The sequence below is a fragment of the Triticum urartu genome, chromosome 5, assembly GCF_003073215.2.
Source record: "Triticum urartu cultivar G1812 chromosome 5, Tu2.1, whole genome shotgun sequence".
Lineage (NCBI taxonomy): Eukaryota > Viridiplantae > Streptophyta > Magnoliopsida > Poales > Poaceae > Triticum > Triticum urartu.
In genome coordinates this window covers 398,144,596-398,158,562 of record NC_053026.1, presented here as the reverse complement: position 1 = coordinate 398,158,562, position 13,967 = coordinate 398,144,596, and positions in this window count along the sequence as shown.

Below are 13,967 nucleotides of genomic sequence, written 5' to 3'. Positions count from 1 at the left end.
CGTTGAGAATTACCGAGAGGGCCCAGAGATACCTCTCCGATACACGGAGTGACAAATCCTAATCTCGATCTATGCCAACTCAACAAACACCATCGGAGACACCTATAGAGCATCTTTATAGTCACCCAGTTACATTGTGACATTTGATAGCACACTAAGTGTTCCTCCGTATTCAGGAGTTGCATAATCTCATAGTCATAGGAACATGTATAAGTTATGGAGAAAGCAATAGCAATAAACTAAACGATCATAGTGCTAAGCTAACGGATGGGTCAAGTCAATCACATCATTCTCTAATGATGTGATCCCGTTCATCAAATGACAACTCATGTCTATGGTTAGGAAACTTAACAATCTTTGATTAACGAGCTAGTCAAGTAGAGGCATACTAGTGACACTCTGTTTGTCTATGTATTCACACATGTACTAAGTTTCCGGTTAATACAATTCTAGCATGAATGATAAACATTTTATCATGATATAAGGAAATATAAATAACAACTTTATTATTGCCTCTACGGCATATTTCCTTCACTAGGTCCCATGCAAGAAATGGGAATGAAATTCAAACATCCGGGTGTAGTTGCTCGGCCGGAGAGATTGAGAAACTTGGTTTTTTAATTCCTGTAAATCCAAAATACGCCTAAAAATCATGAAACTTGGCATGGTGTCATGATATGGCACCAACATGCTGTGGTAATTTTTTTTGGTTTAATTGGGACAAGCTTTGGTATAAGCTTCTTGCAAACCGGAGCTTCTCTCAAGAAGGCCGTGGTTCCAAGAGGGAACGTGTCACCTCCGTGTGCGAAATGACATACACTGCCTTCTCTCGCCTTAATTTTTTTACACAGGTACATTCGACCAAATAGAAGTATCATGCTATATTTTGGAATTATTTCAAGTTCATTTAGCCTTTTGTATACATTAATTGAATTTATGGGCATTTAATGTGCATAATTCAAATTTGAACTACAAGCACATGCTCCAGTGCACCAAAGTTGGTTGAAAAATCACATGTGTGTCCTTGGGTGAATTTCTAGGTCCCATGCAAGAAATGGGAATGAAATTCAAATATCTGGGCGTCGTGGCTCGACTGGAAATATTGAGTAACTTGGTTTTTAATTCCTGTAAATCCAAAACACGCCTGAAAATCATGAAACTTGGCATGGTGTCATGACATGGCACCAACATGTTGTCGTAATTTTTTTGTCCGATTTGCGAAGGCGCACACATTAACAAGTGTTGTCACGTTACAAATCGGAAACACAAGTATTATTGAAATCGTGGGCACTCTACTTACCAATTACGTGCCGCCACGCGTCCTCCTTTTTTTATTGGCTGGGAGGTGCCATGCGGGGTAGCTATTTGAGTACGGGAGGCGTGCGATCAGACCCCTGCGCGTGCTCATCGGGAGGAGAGCCCTTTGACCTCTATCCACCGTGCACCTCCCGCCCAACCTCTCCATTAATGGCGCCCGAGCCCCTGTTTCACGGCGTTGCTATGTCTCACTAGACTGAGATTTAAGAGAGAAAAAGGAAATCTGAAAAGAAAGTTCTGCAGGGATCTTGATGTAAGATCTGACGGACCTTTATAGCATCGAATGCGACTTATAGCAAGACTAATGGATATAAGGACGATAACAGTGCATAATAATTGTCTTACATATTTAGGAACATAATTAAAAGAAAGCCACATGCGGCAATGCTCGAAATACACAAGGGCAAAAGAAGAAGGAAGACAATGATCTGGCTCGCTGATCTCTACTTTCTTGATGTGTTGCTGCAGTCCGCGGGAACTAGTCACCATAGCGAGCAGCGATGAGCTCTTTCTTGTTCTCAAGATGCTGCTTGAGGGCATCCATAGATTCCTCCACCAGCCTTCTATGCTTGATGCGCAGCATGGCATTCTCGTCCATAGGTTTCTCGATGATGACGCCGGTCCTTTTCAACAAGGCAGCGTTCTCCTCTTGCCGCTCCGCACCTCCGACGATCTTCGCCCTCAGCAGGTCGCGCTCGGCCTGGAGCTTTGCATTGGTCTCATTTAGTTGTCGGATGACGCCGACAGCCTGTTGAAATGAGGCTTTCATGTTGTCCTGCACCCTCGCCCAGCCAGAGATCTGATCCATCTGGCTATGGACGATCGCACGCATGCTCCTGTAAGAGTCCTCGCCTGCCCGTGAGACATTTTCCCAGGCCGCCGCGGCGCGGGAGGACATCTCTGCTGCATTCGCAGCGCGGCGGGACATCTCTTCTGCTTCCGTCGCGCGACCGGACCAGTCTGTTGCATCGACAGCATGGAGGGACCTCCATGCTGCTTCGACAGCGCGGCGGGACCTTTGTGCTGCTACGGTCGTGCGGTGGGACATGATGGTTTCTCTCACGGCAAGGTGGGACATCTCTCGTGCTTCCGCTTCCATGCTCGCCTCTCCCTGGTGGCAATCTCTCAACCCAGAACTCACACTGGCCATGGCAGACGCAAGGGAACGATGATGAATGACTTGTTTGTTTTTGTGGATGAGGAGTTGAGGAAGAATGTGCAGTCATCTTGGAGTAGTAGTATTTATAACTGAGTACTAATACGCTCCTAAGTGGGAATCCGTTTAGGTTTTGATCGGTGTGAACAGGTTTGCAATTAAATATAGCATCGTAGTAATTTAGAATGTGACGGGACGCAGGCTCAAAATTTATTGGCGGTTCTAAGTGCGGCACTATTCCCGGAAGACGTAACGTGGGCACGCTTTCTCGACCGCGTATGTGGCTTTTGCACCATAGGGTGCATCGCAATAGGCAATGCCAGCACATGTCCTGTTCCAACAACCGTGCGCGCTCGTTATTACCATCACACACACTTCTTTTAATTAGAATGTGTCCCCGTCTACCGCACACATGTTGATTTATCTAACTGTTTTTGTTTGTTGTGGCTAATCGCAAACAATTCATCCATGTGAAGTGTATGCCATCAATCGCAGACACTTTGATCTGGCTGACCGTTTCTGTTCTGTTGCCTAATCGCAAATAGTTAATCCTTCTCAAGCATATGCCCTCAATCGCACACACCTTTATCTAGTTGCCCGTTTCTATTGTTCCTCCTCATCATAAATAATTCATCTGAGTGAACCGTATGCTATATATTACACACACCTTCATCTGGCTGCCCGTTTCTTTTGTTCCTCCTCATCACAAATAGTTAATTGAATTGAATCGTATGCCCTGCATCGCACACGTAACTAAAATCTGAACCATGTTTGATGCATCCATCATCACAAATGTTTTGCACCTTTTTTGATGGGTTTTTACACCACCATTTGCGATTATTGCATCGCACACAGTTTCGTCGAAGGGTCTCTGATCATAGTGTCGCGTTAGCAGCATCCTGTAGTAGTGAATATCCATGTGCGATTAATAGTAGCCTAATATTAACGTGCATTTCACATACATATTTACTAGTTTATTACTCACTCCTTTCTGGTTAAAAGGGTTCATCTTAAAAATTTCAAATTTCCATTATATTAGGCTCACTTTGAGTCCAATTGAGTTAAGGAGATTTGAGTCTCATGCCACATTTAATGAGAGTGAGGGAATTAGTGGTCATGCATGTATCTCTACATGAGCCATGAAAGTCCAATGAGAAAGAAGGGTGATGCACTTATTGCTTCGGAAGTTGAATAGGCGGGGAATGTTTCATTGGGCAGTCTTGTATCCACAAAACTCATGTCATCCACTCACAATCTATCTTGATTAATGAGATTTCAGGTTTAAGTCCTCTAAACCGTAAGAGGGGATTAAAAAGGAAATCGACACCTAGACCATCAGATAGCTATATTTTAAAGGAAAAAATCATGTTGTTTTTAACAAAGCTAACTTGTTGTTGTAAACGTTAATGCATTATTTTTATAAAATTTGGTAAAATTTAAAGAAGTTTGACTTAGAACAAAGCTAGAACTTCAAATTATTTTCGGAATGCGGGCGGATAATCCAAGATGAGAGAGTTGAACCCAAGAGGACGGAGGACAAGGGCTGGATTGTCCTTGGGTTCCTCTGCTATTGATTCTATTTGTGTTAAACCTAATCTTCATTCATCAACTTAAAGAGGTAAGGTCACTAGATCTATCCCTCGAACATCTTTCTTTGTGTAACAAAAAGGATTGGAAAAGAGCTTCTGAGAGATCTATTTCTAAAGTGATAAAATGGTACCCCCTTAGTCCCACAATATACAATGTTTTTGCACCCTCCGTCCCACAATATAAGACGTTTTTGCAAGCTATGCTAGTATGGAAAAAACGCCTTACATTATGAGACGGAGGGAGTACCTCGCATATACCATACATGGTCCTATAGATAAAAATTTCTGGAATGTTTCTAGGATGTGTCTACACACGCAAGCAGTGTATTCCCCAGAGATTAACAAAACAAGAAGTGGTGTTAAGATGGGGAGAAATGTATTCCATCGTCATGTAATCTTGCCATCTTACTGCTACCGTACACTTTGAGAAGGCCTACAAGAAGAAGGCCAAGTAAATAAGTTTACACTGTAAGTATCAGCAATAGATAAAAAGGTTGTTTATCAAAATATCAATACATCATTGTCGTGGTTATCTAGTGGGCGGGTTCGCGAGATGAAAGATGCCACGGAGTGGCTTGAGGTGAGGGCAAGACCGCTCTAGAGATCAAGGGACGAGATTGGGAAAACAACGCGCGGTGATTTACCCAGGTCCGGGGATCTTCGGAGAGATAATACCCCTACTCCTGCATGTCTGATGATATATGCAATGTATACGTAGCAGTACAAAGTTGCTCCTGGACATGTATCTGAGAAGAGAGCCATGGGCTACTAGCTTCATGTGTGTGTGTGTGAGCACGAGTGGGAGTGAGCTTCCTGGGAGTATGAGCACATGTGTGTGCGTGAGTGTGTATGGCGTGCATGGATGGATGGATGTGTGAGCGTGGCCAAAATGAGGCTGGATGTGTGAGGCCTCCCCTAGATCACTTTATATACTAGTGCCCAGGGACAAGGGGTGGCCCACGCACCCACTACATTATTGAGATGCCATATGATGATGCAGGCTACAGTGCACCACTATTGGATCGTAGTGAAGTGTCACATGATGCAGGAAGAGTTCTGGTTGCTCATCTACAGTGCTCCACTATAGAGTATGGTCGTCACGTCTGCGCAGGTCTGACGGACGTCTTAGTTGACTTGGCCAGATTCTAGCCGGACGGGCTCAACCCGGATGGGCCTCAACCCGAACGGGGCTCAACCCGGACAGGCAGAACCCCACCAGGGAGAACCCGGATAGGGAGAACCCGAATGGGCCCAACCCGGCGAGGGTCAACCCGGATAGCTCAACCCGGCCAAGGTCAACCCGGCAAGGGTCAACCCGGACAGGTCAACCCAGCCAGATTCTAGCCAGTCAAGTTCCAGCCAGCCAGGGGCACTCCCTTGGCAATGTTTTGAAGCGTCATTTCGCCATATTGGGCATACCCGGGGGTCATCCCACCGGCAATCATCAATTGATTACCAGATATACGAGTTACAAATAGAAGACCACAAATCTGCAAGGGCATTACATAACCACTTTGTTTTTTTAGCTCAAGTGCTTTCCTCTTTCATTGATTAATCAATAATCAGGCTACAGACATGTTGTAAACATCACATAAGAAAAGCAGCTACTAGTAACCATGAATCCCATGACAAAGTGGTGTCGTGGTTCTAAGACTGACAGTAGAATGGGGGGTAGGTATGAGGAGGCAAGATCCCAGATATGGTGAGGTTGTACACACAAGATTTACGAGTTCAGGCCCTTCATGGTGGAAGTAATAGCCCTACGTCTCGGTGCCCGGAGGCGGTCGACTAGATTATATGTGTGTGGTGTTACAAGGGGTGCGAACCCTTGTCCCTAAGGAGGGGGGTGGCTTATATAGAGTTCGCCAGGCCCCACCCACCCTCAGTTACACAGGGTTTAAGGTACATAAATATGGGGTGCTTCTGGTAACGCTAGTAATAAAATGACATAAATGACCATTAAGTCTACAGAGTAAACGTCCGACCGTTGCTGTTCAGAGTGGCTTTCGATCTTCTGTCTGTCGAGTGATTATTGCTATGGTCGAGTGACATAGATTCTTCCGAGTGGAATGCTTCTGGTCGAGTGGATGATGGTATCCCTTGAACGCTTCTGACTTTAGGGTGCTGTCCTAGGGGAGGGTGTCTAGGTCAGGCCTATGACCCTACCCTAGGTACATAGCTTCATCATCAGCCCCCGAATGGTTCAGGGTTCGAGTGGAGAAGGAGTTGAGAATACTTCCGACTCATTTTTTGCGCTTCGGAAGCGTCTTCTTAGGATCAATGAACAACATGATGGCTTCAACTTCTTTTTCAGTCGCCTTGATCCATTCTTAGTTTGTCGAATGAACTTTTGCTGATAAGCTTCGAGTGTTGATATAGGGAAAATCTTCAGTTTGATAGACTGCTTTGCTGCTCCCGGATCTCGCGGGATTCGAAATTTTGGGAAGCGCGCGGGGCGGAGAAGGCCGCAGTAATCGGGGCGGATTAGGCAGGGACGCCTCGGTATCCGCACCACCTTTTTCGCCATGTATCGAGCGAGCGCGACTTGCGGGATTTGACAGGATCGCCCGAGCCCTGTGGTCAGTCACTCGGAAACGATTCCATATAAGGCATCGAATCGGGGAATTCTGCACAGTGCGCCCCAATTCTCCTTTCTTCCTCCTCTGCTTCTCCACCGCTGCCACTTCTATTCTCGTCGCCACCTCCCGCCCGTGTTCCTCTTGTTTCGATGGCGAAGGACAAGACGGCGGAGCTAGAACACACGAAGAAGGGAGCGGCGAAGGGGAAGAAGACCGGCAGGAGTGGGTCGTCGTCGAGATCTGGCTTGTCGCGCGGCTGGGTCCAGGGAGACTAGATCCAGTCCACCATCGTGCTGGATGATCTGCAGGATCTGGCCGAGAGTGGACTGATCGAGCATGATTCCTGGAGGATCCCGGGGGACGGGACTGAGCCACAGCCCCAGGAGGGTGAATGCGTCTTGCTCGCCACCCACGTCGACCGTGGTTTTTCCTTCCCCACATCCCTTTTTCCGTGCCTTTCTGAACTTCTTCGGAGCTCAACTCCACCATTTCTCTCCCAATACTATCACATACCCTGCTGCCTTTGTCTCAAAGTGCGAGAATTTCCTAGGCTGTAGACCGCACTGGGGTCTATTCAAGCATATCTTCACATGCCGCTCACAGACTGTGAAAAAAGCTAACTCGAGTGACGAAAAGACCCAAGTGATCCAGATGTGTGGAGGCTTAGGTATCCAGATGAGGGGGAAGAGCACTTTTCCTGCCATGACTCTCCCTGACTCGGTTAGAGGGTGGCAGTCGACTTGGTTTTATCGCAAAGACAAGCCGACCCCTGGTCATTCGACTGGTCTCCCCCTTTTCCTTAGCGCGAGTCCAGAAACCTACTTCCTTGAGAGTGACACCAACAGAGAAGGTGGAGGTATCCATGTTGATGGAGCGAGTTGTTCAGCTGATCCATGAGGGTGTTACCGGTATGGATCTGCTCGAGGTATTCCTCAGTCGACGTATTCAGCCCCTCCAGGCATGCGATCACGCCATGTGGATGTACTCGGGGATTGAAGATTCCACTCGGATCCACCCGGAGGGCGTTGATGAGAAGACGGTGGCAGAGTGGGTGCAAAGCATGACAGGGAACAAGGATAACCCCAGGGGGTCCCGAAGAGTTTTTCCATTCGACACCAACAACCAACCAGACAAGGTCTGTCTCTTATCTCCGAGTGTTTTCCATTCGGACGTGCAGTTTCTTACTGAGTCGGCCATCTTTTGATCACCTCTTTTGTTTCGCAGGTTTATACGGAGATGTATTCAATGCCGAACGGGGAGCAAGGGCGGTACCATGAGGGAGAAGAAAGCGGAGGCGAAAGTATGGATTGGCAATCTGATGGAGGAGAAGAGGAGGAGGAAAGCGAGGACTCGAGCAGCGGTGAAGAAGTCGAGTCACCACCTCGCAACGAAATCGCTCCAAACATAAGCACGACCCAGCAAGCATCTGCGGCGAAGTAGCTAAGCCGATCGGACAGACTTCCAAGCGCACTCGGACCTCTTCCCCTGTGCCGACTGAGAAAGCTCCTAAGCAGACAAAATTTACAGAACCAAAGCCTCAGAAGACCCTACCCAAGATCAAGATCGACGTTCCTATCACTTCTGCGTAAGTGTCTTGCCTTTGCCTTTCGATCAAGGACTTGTGCTGTCGACTCTCTTTCTCATCTGTCCGAGTGAATCTTGAAACTTGCAGAGCTACTATTTCTAGGACTTCTGCCTATAGGGATGATGGCGCGGATGTGGAAGCGCGGTCACTTCTAACCCGGTATGATTTTCGCAAACTTGTATTTTGCTTTCTCAGCCATTTTGTTGGTCGATTGAATCCTGATGGTTAATTCTTTTTGCAGCTCCTCCCAATGTCATTGATCTTCCAAATGACGACGAGGATGTGCCGCTGAGGCCCAGGAGGAATAAGAAGACATCAACTGGCAAGGTGCCCAGTCGACACTAGTGACGGAACCGGTGATCCAGGAGATCGGCGATGCCAACCGGGCTTCTATTACTTTCGCCATACCATTGTCGAGTGCTCAACCTTCGGCGTCAACTGCAGAGATTCCAACCGATACACCATCTTCACTCTTCACTGTGCATCCTATCCCGGAGGACCAAGCGGGAGCTGCCAGGGAAGCTATACGCCAGGCGGGCATCATGATGGAGCAGATGAAGGTGGTTCGGGGGGCCAGTCAAGCTGCTTATGACGCCAGCGCAACTCTTCGGAGCAACGTCAAGGTTGGTTGATTACTCACTGATCTCTTAGCTTGTTCTGTTAGGATATGCTACCCGAAAATTTTCCTTGTGCATCTTCTTGTCAGTCTACTTTTTGCGTTTGTACACCCACTAGGTGTTTATTGCTGAATAGTACTGTTGAATAGTTTTGTTTCTTGAGTTGACTAGATTGTGTCGATTGAGTCTTTGAACCAGTGGGGGCACGTTGAGTGCACCCACTGGGTGTAGTCCCCGAGACGGTAGTTGACTACTAGCAGTCGACTACGGTCTGAGAATCATAACTTCTTTAGTCGGTCTGATCGGATCATGCCAAGTGTATCTTGAACCAGTGGGGGCACGCTAAGTGAACCCACTGGGTGTAGTCCCCGAGACTACTGTTGAATGTTTGATTCGGTAGTAGTCTGAGAATTCTTTTCACTCGGGAGTGAATAACTTTTGATTCTGTCCACTGATGTAACTTTTGTTGACTTCAGAAATCCTGTGATCTCATCTCCAAATTTTCCGAATTCGAGGAGAAGCAGAGACAACTCAATCTTGACTTGGAGCTGGCTAAGCAGAACTTGCAGAAGGCCAAAGATGAAACAGCCGGTATGGAAGGTAATCAACTGGTCGATTGTTTATCTTGGCCGACCCACAAGTCGTCTCCTCGTTCTTCTATCTGACCCAAGTGCATATCTTTCAGAGAAAATGAAGCAGGCTCTGGCGAAAAAGGACCTATATCTTGCTGCTGCACAAAAGGAGGCTCAGGAGAAGACTGCGCTTGCTGACAAGAAGCTGGCTTCCGTCGGTGCGCTGGAGGAAGAAAACACCAAGTTGAAGACTTCCCTTAACGAGTCCAACCGAGAGGTGACTCGTCTGAAGAAAGACAAGATGGCTTTGAACGAGAAGATCGAAGGAATTTCTCGTAAGAGAAACGACCTGGAAGCTTATCTGGAAGCACTCGCCAAGAAGCTCTTCCTTATGCTTGAAGGTATTTTTCTTTGTCCGGCTGTTTAGCTATTGTCGATTCACCAGGCATCCGTCGACTCATTATTTCTTTGTGTTTGTAGAATTCTGCCAAAACTTTGAAGAAGAAACTGGACGGGTCGAGACAGGTCTGTACCCCATCCTTTCCCTTGTCGGTGATGAAGCTACTATGAACGTGCTCTGACTGGAATCCCGTGTTGCCAGTGTTACGGACTATCTTTCTCGCTTGAAGGTTGCAGTGTCGCGCATCGATACAGCACTCTGGCCAGGGCGACACTTCAAAATGACCTCGAATCTCTGATGGCTTGACTCAATGAGGTCCCCGGTCGAGTGCAGGAATGGAAGAAGTCTTTTGCCCGATGCGGTACTGACGTGGCTCTGTTGTTGGTTCGTGTCCACTTCAAGGAAGCCTGAGAAGAGAAGCTGGCAGCGATCAAGGTTGCTAATACCAAAAGGCATGACTTCCAATCCTTCATGGAAACCATCATTGCTGTTGCCACTCGGATTGCTGATGGAATTGATTTGGATGAGTTCGTCGAGCCTGCCAGCCCTCCTCCTGCGGAGTGAACAAACTTTATGCCTCGCCTTAAATTTGCCTCAGAATGCCAAGTGATTTTATAACCGTTAAACTCCTTCGGGCCTGATGCCCGAGTACTTTAATCTGTTTTCTCGAACCCTAGGATTTATCTGAACTTTGGTTGCTTTTGAATCTTTCAACTCTTTGAGTAGAACTTGTTTCTTCTGTTTGAATTGCTACTGACTATGTGATGCAGCTCAGTCGAGTGAATCATGGGCAAAGGTATTTGGTGTCGCCCACAGCCTGCACCTCATCGTCCTTGCGAATCGGGATGGAGCGGACATTGTATTTGTGGCGATGCTCCGAGGACAGATTGTGGTCGACCTGCACCTCGTCGTCCTTGCGGATAAGGATGGAGCGGACGTTGTATTTGTGTCGAAGCTCCGAGGATAGATCGTGGTCGACCTGCACCTAGTCGTCCTTGCGGATAAGGATGGAGCATGTTTTTAAACTTAGGCGAGTACTGGACTGCAACTAAGCCCCCGAGTGGGAGGGTTGCTCACCACTCGGTAGGATTTTTATACTTAGGCGAGTACTCGATGATGTCTACTACACAACCTTCTTCTTGTAGACGTTGTTGGGCCTCCAAGTGCAGAGGTTTGTAGGACAGTAGCAAATTTCCCTCAAGTGGATGACCTAAGGTTTATCAATCCGTAGGAGGCGTAGGATGAAGATGGTATCTCTCAAGCAACCCTGCAACCAAATAACAAAGAGTCTCTTGTGTCCCCAACACACCCAATACAATGGTAAATTGTATAGGTACACTAGTTCGGCAAAGAGATGGTAATACAAGTGCGATATGGATGGTAGGTAAAGGTTTTTGTAATCTGAAATTATAAAAAACAGCAAGGTAACTATGATAAAAGTGAGCGTAAACGGTATTGCAATGCTAGGAAACAAGGCCTAAGGTTCATACTTTCGCTAGTGTAAGTTCCCTCAACAATAGTAACATAATTGGATCACATAACTATCCCTCAACATGCAACAAAGAGTCACTTCAAAGTCACTAATAGTGGAGAACGAACGAAGAGATTATGGTAGGGTACGAAACCACCTCAAAGTTATTCTTTCCAATCAATCCGTTGGGCTATTCCTATAATTGTCACAAACAGCCCTAGAGTTCGTACTAGAATAACACCTTAAGACACAAATCAACCAAAACCCTAATGTCACCTAGATACTCCAATGTCTCTCAAGTATCCGTGGGTATGATTATACGATGTGCATCACACAATCTCAGATTCATCTATTCAACCAACACAAAGGACCTCAAAGAGTGCCCCAAAGATCTATCGGAGAATCACGACGAAAACGTGTGCCAACCCCTATGCGTAGGTTCATGAACCCGCAAGTTGGTCACCTTAACATACATCAAGTGGCACGTGGTATCCCATTGTCACCACAGATATCCACGGCAAGACATACATCAAGTGTTCTCAAGTCTTTAAAGACTCAATCCGATAAGATTACTTCAAAGGGGAAACTCGATTCATTACAAGAGAGTAGAGGGGGAAGAAACATCATAGGATCCAAATATAATAGCAAAGCTCGCGATACATCAAGATCGTATCATCTGAAGAACACGAGAGAGAGAGAGAGAGAGATCAAACACATAGCTACTGGTACATACCCCCAGCCCTGAGGGAAAACTACTCCCTCCTCGTCATGGAGAGCACCGGGATGATGAAGATGGCCACTGGAGAAGGATTTCCCCCTCCGGCAGGGTGCCGGAACGGGTCTAGATTGGCTTTCGGTGGCTGCGGAGGCTTCTAGCGGCGGAACTCCCGATCTATTGTGTCTTCTGGAAGTTTTTGGTCACGTGGGTATATATGGGTGTACGAGGTACGTCAGGGGAGCCACGAGGGTCCCACGAGACAGGGGGCGCGCCCTAGTGGGGGGGGGGGGGCCCCCCCCACCCTCGTGAGCACCTCGTTCCATCCCTGACGTAGGGTCCAAGTCCATCGGGTGTGTTTCCTTCCAAAAATAACTTCTCAAGTTGATTTCGTTCCGTTTCGACTCCGTCTGATATTCCTTTTCTTCAAAACACTGAAATAGGCATAAAACAGCAAATCTGGGCCGGGCCTCCGGTTAATAGGTTAGTCCCAAAAATAATATAAAAGTGGATATTAAAGCGCAATATTGCCAAAACAGTAGATAATATAGCATGGAGGAATAAAAAATTATAGATACGTTGGAGACGTATCACTGGACTGCAGCTAAGTCCCCTGAGTGGGAAGGTTGCTCACCACTCGGTAGGATTTATTAAACTTATGCGAGTACTGGACTGCAACTAAGCCCCCGAGTGGGAGGGTTGCTCACCACTCGGTAGGATTTTTTAAACTTAGGCGAGTACTGGACTGCAGCTAAGCCCCCGAGTGGGAGGGTTGCTCACCACTCGGTAGGATTTTTTAAACTTAGGCGGGTACTGGACTGCAGCTAAGCCCCCGGGTGGGAGGGTTGCTCACCATTCGGTAGGATTTTTTATACTTAGGCGAAACGGATTCGCAGCTAAGCCCCCGAGTGAGAGACTTGCTCATCACTTGGTAGGATTTTCTTTTTTGGAACTTAGGCGAAGCGGATTCGCAGCTAAGGCACCCACTTGGGGATTTAGAACACTTAAAAAAGGAACAACAATCATCTAGGAGACTATGAAACTGTGTCTTTGATAATCAAACTAGAATGTATTTCTTATTACATCTCAACAATCTGAATGCTTAAGTATAAAAGGGGCGGAGTAGCTCCGCATTCCAAGCGTGTGGCTCGTCTTTATTGTGTTCCACATTGTAGAGGCGATAAGCTCCATTGTGAACCACTTTGGTGATAATGAAGGGGCCTTCCCAAGCAGGAGCGGGCTTGTGTGGTTTCTGCTGATCCACTCGAAGAACCAGGTCTCCCTCTTGAAATGCTCAACCTCTCACGTTTCTGGCATGGAATCGACGCAGGTCTTGCTGATAGATGGTCGACCGGATCAGCGACATCTCTCTTTCTTCTTCTAGAAGGTCAGCAGCATCCTGTCGGGCTTGCTCTGCTTCGGCTTCTGAGAAGAGTTCTACTCGCGGGGCATTATGAAGCAAGTCACTCGGAAGCACAGCTTCAGCCTCATAGAGTAAGAAGAATGGAGTTCGGTCAGTCGACTGATTAGGAGTTGTCCTCAATCCCCAAAGCACTGATGGAAGTTCATCGACCTAGGCGCCCGCTGCATGCTTGAGGTCACGCATCAATCGGGGTTTCAGTCCTTTGAGAATCAATCCATTTGTTCTTTCAGCTTGTCCATTCGACTGGGGATGGGCGACTAAAGCGTAGTTGACCCAAGTGCCTTGGGAAGCACAAAAGGCTCTGAACTCATCAGAATCGAAGTTCGACCTATTATCTGTGTTGATGCTGTGCGGGACACCATATCTGAATGTTAACTCCCTGATGAACCTGACATCATTACTTGCTTCGAGGTTTTTGATAGGCTTGGCTTCAATCCATTTGGTGAACTTGTCGATTGCTACGAGCACATGGGTGAAGCCACTTCTGCCAGTCCTCAGAGGTTCAACCATATCTAATCCCCAAACAGCAAAGGGCCAGACGAG